This window comes from Arvicanthis niloticus, chromosome 22, assembly GCF_011762505.2.
Source record: "Arvicanthis niloticus isolate mArvNil1 chromosome 22, mArvNil1.pat.X, whole genome shotgun sequence".
Lineage (NCBI taxonomy): Eukaryota > Metazoa > Chordata > Mammalia > Rodentia > Muridae > Arvicanthis > Arvicanthis niloticus.
Genome location: NC_133429.1, coordinates 48,253,602 through 48,261,642, shown reverse-complemented (window position 1 = coordinate 48,261,642; position 8,041 = coordinate 48,253,602). Strand labels below are relative to the sequence as shown.

The following is an 8,041-nucleotide window of genomic DNA, read 5'->3' as shown; positions in this document are numbered from 1 at the left end:
GAAGGGAGGAAGGACTTGATGGAGATATTCCTCTTATGATTAAGCATTCTGAGGTCTATCACCCTCTGCACACTGTATGGCTGTGGGTCTCTATCTGTTCCCATCTACAGCAGAAGGAAGCTTCACTGAGCAAGGCACTGATTAATGAGTATAGCGGTGAGGCACCCTAAGGGCTTTTTCCAGTCCCACACCCTCCTTACAGCTTCCCCCTTCTGCCTGGGGTCAAGGCTAGGCCAAGTTCCATTCTCTACCCACAGGAACATTCTTGAGTAAAAAATTCTCAGAATGTACTGACTGATAGTCACCTGACCCTCTGGAAAGTCCCAGGTAGAGTTCTATTGCTGTCATGCTTGCTAGCCAATAGATTTAAAGGTCAATATGCTTAGCCAATAAGTTTGAACTGTAACCTTGCTGATGTAACCTGTGTCTTAAAAAAAAGTATAAAAACTGCTTGTAATAGCCATTGCAGGGAGGGGGGTGCCTTCTAGTCACTTGCCTTGAGGGGCTAATTGAAAGTTGACCCCAAAGGACAGGAAAAACAAACCCTCTTGTTCTTGCATCAGTCTGTGTCTTGGTGTCTCACTTGGGGGCATCTCAAAGTAAGTACCACTGACCAAGGGTCGGGAGTCTTACAGCAGAGTGTTGCAAGGAGTCATTTTATTGCTATGTTCCTTTAGCAGAAGAGTAGTAGTTAGTTTTCCCCTGGGCTCCTGGTCTATGTAGTCTCAGGTTCTTGGCCACCTGAGCAGTGTCAGGCATGTTGTTCCATCTCATGAAGGGGACCTTAAATCCAACCAGAGAGTGGTTGGTTACTTCCACAAATTTTGTGTTCCTATTGCATTAATGTATCACGCAGGCAGGTCACCGCTGAGGATCAAAGGGTTTGTAGCTGGATTAGTGTTTACCTTTCTCTGGTCCTGTGCAGAGTCCTGTTACATACCATGAACACTCCTAGTCAGTGTGAATAAAGGTTCTATCTAGGCACCAGGTTGACTTCTCCATGTTTCATGAGTTGTGTAGATGCTGACTTCAGCAATGGGATCTACCATCAGTTTGTGGAGAATGTTCAAGCCTGAGTTGGAGGCCCACCATCTCTGACAAGCTTCTGGGTGATGCAGTTGCTTTTGATGCAAGGACGGTGTGGTAGTTTGAATGAAAATGGCCCCCACAGGTTAACAGGGAGTGAACTGTTTGAAGAGTTAGGACGTTCGAATTGGAGTGGATGAGTTCTTGTTGAAGACGGGTGTCATGGGGTCAGAGTTTAGGAGTGGACTTTGAGGTTTCAAATGCTCAAGCCAGGACCATTGTCTCTCTCTCTCTCTCTCTTCCTGTGTTGGTCAAAGTCCACCATGTCCAGATAAGCTCTCCCAGCCTGGTGCAAAAACTGGAAGACTCCTTTCTTAGTGGGGCTTTCTCTTCTCGGTCTTATCCTGATCTTATCTGGAGAGTGTCTCTAAGCACAGGTGCCTGACCTTATCTGAAGGATGACCCTGCACAACTTCCTGCAAATGCTGTGTGATTCAGCACAGAGGTCCCGCTCAGCCCTTACTGTGAATGATAACTAGGTACAGTGCTTCCTTCCCACCTGTAACCCACCAAAACCTCTGAGCAAAGTCACATAGTCTATGGCCAGATTGCAGGTTAAACACTCCCCTCCCCCACTGCCATAGAACCTGAGCATGCCTGGCAGGTTCTTGAAATTCCTCTTCATGTAAAAGAAGTATTCCCACCCTAGCCAATAATGTATATTCACCCTGGAAATTCTTGCCCACTCCTTAAGATCTATATAACCTTTGCTCATCCCAATAAAGTGGAGCTGTGTCGCTGAAGCTGATCCTGGAAGTCAACACAGCTGTTCGAATCCTAACCCACCCCCATCCCACTTCTCTTCCCTTGTCCTAACAGCCCTGGGAGAGAAGGGAGGGTCCCGTTCCTGCTGCCAGTTGATCCTAGTGTAGAACTCTTAGCTACCTTTCCAGCACCATGTCTGCCTGCATACTGCCTGTCATGAAAACAATGGGCTAAACCTCTGAAACTGAGAAACCGCTGAGGCTAGCCTCAGCTAAATAGTTCCCTCTAGAAGAGAGTTATGGTGTCTCTTTGCAGCAAAGAACGTGGATGATGACAGCCTGTATTCTGAGCTACTCTTGTAAGACCCCCATGAAGGGAGGGCCTCACCCAAGTCTCAGGAATTTACGGCCACCCAATAACTCACAAGACACCGAACTCGATGCAATCAGAAAGAGTTATATTTCGATCAGCATGCTGAGATCAAGACCCATGACCCACGCAGGGGCAGTAGGGTCTGACCCCGGGGCTTTCGAGACAGAGGGAATTTAAAGGCAAAACCACAACTCAGAGGGGAAACCACAACTCAGGGGGAGTGAAGGAGGGTTATTGGAGAGCACCTGTGGAAAGTCCCAGCCCATTATTTAGTTTATGACAGGGTCCAAGGAACAGTCATGGGGAACATTTGGTATAGGCTACTCTCAAAGAGCCTATTCGTAATCAACCATCTATCTTGTGGTCAGCCAAGTTCCTGAAACACAGAGCTCAGGACCAAGCTGACCTGCACTCTTGGTTCCACTCAGCCTGCTGGAAGTTTTTGAAAAATTTTTAACCCTTTCACTCTGACTTTGGCTCAACTGGAACACTAAACAATTAACTTACTAAAAAAAAAAAAAAAAAAATCACAAACTGTTTATAGCCCAGGGTCTTGGTAAAGAAACCACATTCCTCAGTATGGTGGTTTCACAGGGCACTGTGATATAGCCTCCTTCATGGGTATCTTTCTAGGTCAGCAGCTTTAAAGTCTCTGTGAACTTTCTCCAAGTCCTATGCCAGCCTTTTCTGGTCTCTGTGGCAACAGACTCTCTGTTGGAGCTAAAAAAACAGAACAAAACAAAGTCCCTGAGGGTGGAACCCGCTCATTTTTCTTCTTAAAATCTCCATGAGTGATTCTAATGTGCAGCCTGAGTAGAGACTCCATGTTTTAAATACCAAATTTTTCATTTCTGTGTTTTGTTCAGTGATTTGTTCCTTCCAGAACAGTTATGTAAAAAGCCTGTTGCTAACCCTCGTGAACTAGGGAATTCATAGCTGGCTTGCAGCAGTGCCTGAGCTCTCTGCCTTCCTCAGCCTGGAGCTGTGTGAGGGCTGCAGATTGTGTCCTGTTTACTTGCCTGCTGTTCAAACAGAAGAACTCTCTTATTTGAAACTCTCGTAGGATGAACAACTCCCCTATTGTGGGCTAATCTGAAGACAAGAAGTCCCATTAGGCAGAAGCGCAGACTCAGGGATATATCCTGTGCTATTAAACAGTCTAGCCTTTTCTGCTCTTGCAGTTTTGTGGGGGTGTTTCCCTGCCTGACATAGGCCACCGACAGTTTTTTGCTTTTCTTTTTAAGAGCTGGTCAACGCAGGCTGCAGAATCTGCAGCAGACCTCAGCGGGAGGAGGGACAGAGATGCCAACTGCCGTTTGGATTTAACAGGCCTTAAAAGGCTGCCAACTGAGAAAGGAGTTATGCGGCTGCCCAATTATCTACCCACCTCCCCTGCTCCGCTGGCTCCATGCTACCAGAGAGAAATAAACTATCCTAGGGCGGGATTTGGAAACCGTTAGAACCATTTGCAGACTCTTAGGTTAAATGTTCGGAATTGCGCCCTTTTCAGTGACCGGAGGTATCTTTTAGTGTGCCGGGCACTGGCTTAAATTTTTTTTTTTTTAAGAAGTGAAACGTATACAACCAAGCTACTATTTTCTCCTTTGAGTCAGATGCACATGCATTGTTCCTGAACATTTCTCCCCAGGAGAAAATGAAAAAACGTATTTTAAAATGAGGAGGAGGAGGAGGAGGAGCAATAGGAGGAAACATTGACTTTGACATCCTGCCTGATCTGAACTGTGTTTGGAAAAGTCGGCTAAGTGGGTCTTTAAAAAGAGCAAATGCAGGTTAGAGAGATGGTGTGCATGGAGCCAGCTCTCAGTACCTTCCTCCAGGGGGCGCAAGACTGCCTGTAACTCACGGTAGCTTCAGGGTAGCCCGATGCCTCCCCACAGACACATAATAAAAAATAATAGAAGTTAAAAGAAACTAAACCAGCCGGGCAGTGGTGGCGCACGCCTTTAATCCCAGCACTTGGGAGGCAGAGGCAGGTGGATTTCTGAGTTCGAGGCCAGCCTGGTCTACAGAGTGAGTTCCAGGACAGCCAGGGCTACACAGAGAAGCCCTGTCTCAAAAAAAAAAAAAAAAAAAAAAAAAAAAAAAAAAAGAAAAGAAAAGAAACTAAACCAAACGTGGTGTAGAGAATGGCTTATGCACTGTGTGGAAGTGTCATCTGCTGATGGCCTATTAGCTCAGGAGGGAAATAGAAGGTGGGATTTCAGGCAGAGAAAGAGGGAGAGAGAGGGAGGGGAGGAGAAGGGGAGAAGGAGGAGAGAGAGGGAGAGAGAGAGAGAGAAGGAATTCTGTGAAAGAGTCAAGAGGGGAGAATTCATCCTGAACTTTGAGCAAGTAGGACGCATGAAGCTGAGGAGGGGTGACTGGCCATGTGGCAGACATAGAATAGCACAAACGGGTTATATAAGTTATGAGCTAGTTGGGAATGAGCCAATACTTATGGTCAGAGTGTTTATTCATAAATAATTAAGCCTCAGAGTCATTATTCTGGGAATGAAGAGGCGGGGTAGAAAGGCTGGTGGGTACAATGTGGGTCAATGGTAGAGCACTTGCCTATGGTGCGTGAAGTCCTAGGTTTGATACACAGGAGTCCTAGGTTTGATACACAGGACCAGACGCAAAGCAACCTGTAACAAAAGTTACACAAAAGTCATCTTGAGTTCGAGTTATATGACTCCAACCAGTGCCCAGTGGGTTCTCCACTTTTTTTTTTCTTTAAATTTTTTATTGTCTGAGAATTTCATTTGAAATATTATATATTGATATATATTAATTATTATATTAATAGTATAGACTCAATATTATATAATTATATTAATATAATATTAATGCATATTAAAAGATTTATTTATTTACACTGTAGATCTCTTTAGACACACCAGAAAAAGACATTGGATTTCATTACAGATGGTTGTGAGCCACCATGTGGTTGCTGGGAATTGAACTCAGGACCTCTGGAAGAGCAGTCAGTGCTCTTAACCACTGAGCCACCTCTCCAGCCCAGTGTAGTATGTATTTTTTATCATATTCTTTCTTAACTGCCAATTCTCCTAGACCTCCCTCTCAACTCCCTCAGCTTCATATTCTATGTTTCTCTTAGAAACCAAAACAAAGCCAAACATAAGAAAAAAAAATCTATCAAAACAGAGTCTGATTTGTGTTGGCCATCTACTCCTGAGCTGGCCCTCCCCCTCCCCCGGGGTGTCACTCTCTGAAGAAAGCTGACTTCCCATTTCCCAGCCAGTATCAATTACAAGTAGCTTCTTGGCTAGGAGTGGGACTTTGTGTCCACTTCTTTTCCTTGGTGCTGCCATTTTGTCTGGCTTGAGCTTGCGCTGGTCTTCTGCCTGCGGCCACAGTCTCTGTGTTCATTTATGTACCAGCCCTGCTGTGTTTGCAAATGCTCTGAAGGTTGTCCAGCACCTCTGGCTTTTCCACTCTTTCTGTTTCCTCCCCCAACAGATTCCCAGGCCTGGCGGGGAGGGAGGGGCTTGATGCAGACAGCCCCTAGGGATGAGTGCTCCAAGTCTCTGCCTCTCCTGTGGGTCTCTGTGTTAATTACAGTCTTCTGTAATTACTCATCATCTGATGACACTGATTGTGACATTGATCTAGAGATGCATTACTGTGCCATTAGGAGTCGTTTTTACTGCGATGTTTATGCAGCAGAGTAATTGTAGTAGGTTTTCTTTTGAAGAGCTATATGAAAAGCTACCAATGCAGAAGGTTCATATATAGTCCACATATATGTCTTCATAGATATGTACACATATATGTATTCCACATGTATGTCTACATATACATATTTCACATATATGTCTTCATATATATATTCCACATATATTATATATTCCACATATATGTCTTCTAATATATACATATATATCTTATATATGTGTCTTCATATATATATACACACATATATATGTTCCACATATATGTCCTCATATACATATTTATACATATATATTCCATATCTATGTCTTCATATATATACATATATATTCCATATATATATATCTAGATATACACATATACATTCCATATATATGTATATATATACACATATATTCCATATATCTCTATATATGTATATATACACATACACATATACATATATATTCCATATGTATATGTATTTATATGGGATTTAAATGGTGTTGCAGTAAATATTATTTCAGTGTTACTACCTCACCTTAGATTGTTTAGTTCCCAGATAAAAGATACAAAATCTTTATATTTACAATAAGCCTTAAAGTTTGGCAGATGTCAGCCCTCTATGTTATTTCATCTACTTCCCTGTCAATAACCCCGAGATATCACTTGCATGTTCTGCCTGGACTGCTCCTATTCCAACAGGTCGGCCCTCATGGCTGTGTGCTCATAACCCACCTCCCCATGGTGTCTTCCTCCTTCTTCTCTCTCCTCAGACCCCAAGCCCAGGAACCAAAGCCCCGCCCATCTCTCTTCTGCCCAGCTACAGTCTGTCAGCATCTTTATTAACTGATAGTTTTAAATTAAGAAGCAAAGTTTGCACAGCAAAGCCTGGCATATGTGAGAATTCAGTCATCTTGAGGCAACCAGACCTTGGGATACAGAATTAAGCCTTATAGTACATAGCAACAGACCAAACCTCAACAATATGGAGTCATCATGTAACCAAGGAGAAAGAAACCCTGATTAGATATCATGTGCTACCAAATAAACCCCAGTATCAGGAGTAGGTTACATATTTTTGAATTATTAGCCAAAGGGGTCTCGTAGACCTTGCCTGAACACTATGGGCTGTTGCCAGTGGTCTTAGCTACCATCCATAACTTGCTGGTAAGACCGTATTGTTGAAGATACCACATATTTATGACATAGAACATGGAGACATTGGGCTGATGCTTACCTAGAAACTTCACCCCTACCAGCTAGAATCCATGGTATTAGAAGGCACTGTACCTGGTACTGGAGGGAAAATATCAACAATATCACCCAATGACATAACTATGTAAGCTATGATAATGGTTTGTCAGCAAGATGTGCCCACATGCGCCATAGTGGCATGAATATTAGGTGGGTAACCAGCCAGTTTTTGCTTGCATTTAAGGTCCACTCCATGAGATGGGACCCATACTTGATATTGTTGATATGGTGAAATATGAATTGTCTTTGGTCTATGTTTACCACTCAGACCTTGTTAACCGCATGGATCTGAGGAGTGTGTGTTTTAAGTAAAATGAATCAGTCCAGGGTTAGGGCCATTTGGACCCATGGGGGAAAGAAGATAGCTCCTGGGAGTTTCTTTCTGGGGCAGTGGTATGGCTCTTGAAACTATCTCTAAAGGTTTCCTTGTGGATCCTTCTGACATTTACGGTCTTCGAAAATTATCCCATTCCTACCCTTAGGCGGTGCAGGTGTGGCTGCTATGTCACATGTGCATCAGTAGGTGGCAGAGAAGAGAGAGTCTATGTCTATGCTTGGTGTTCTGACCTATGAACATCTGAACAATTAGTAGACTAACATTCCCTGAAAAAAAAAATAAGCCTGAGACGTTGACCAGTCTAGAGCCAGGCAGGCCTGGATCGGCTCCCAGGATGGGGAGCAAGCTGGAGACTAGAAGAACCCAATCTGGGACTGTGACCTCAGTCAGCAGTGAGCTGGAGACAGATGACCCTTGCAAGGGGCACTCTGGCTGTCTAGGTGAAGAGCTAGCCCAAGATGACCACCAGACTAGCGCCATGTGACCCAGACAGGAAGCTAGCCTGAGATAACCTCCAATAGTACGGTGCCACACAGGACTGGTGGTGGTGGTGGGGCAGACCATGCCCGAGATGACCTATGCCTGGTGCTATAGCACTCCTGAGGCCACTCC

The 8,041-nt window shown here is 44.1% G+C and overlaps 1 non-coding gene across 1 annotated transcript; it reads left to right on the top strand.

Annotated features, from left to right (window-relative positions):
• The first annotated feature begins 7,563 nt into the window (after positions 1-7,563).
• LOC143436540 (small nucleolar RNA SNORA17) lies at positions 7,564-7,693 on the top strand. The gene has a single exon (XR_013106503.1). It is a non-coding gene; the product is annotated as a small nucleolar RNA SNORA17 (small nucleolar RNA).
• The last annotated feature ends 348 nt before the right edge of the window (positions 7,694-8,041 follow it).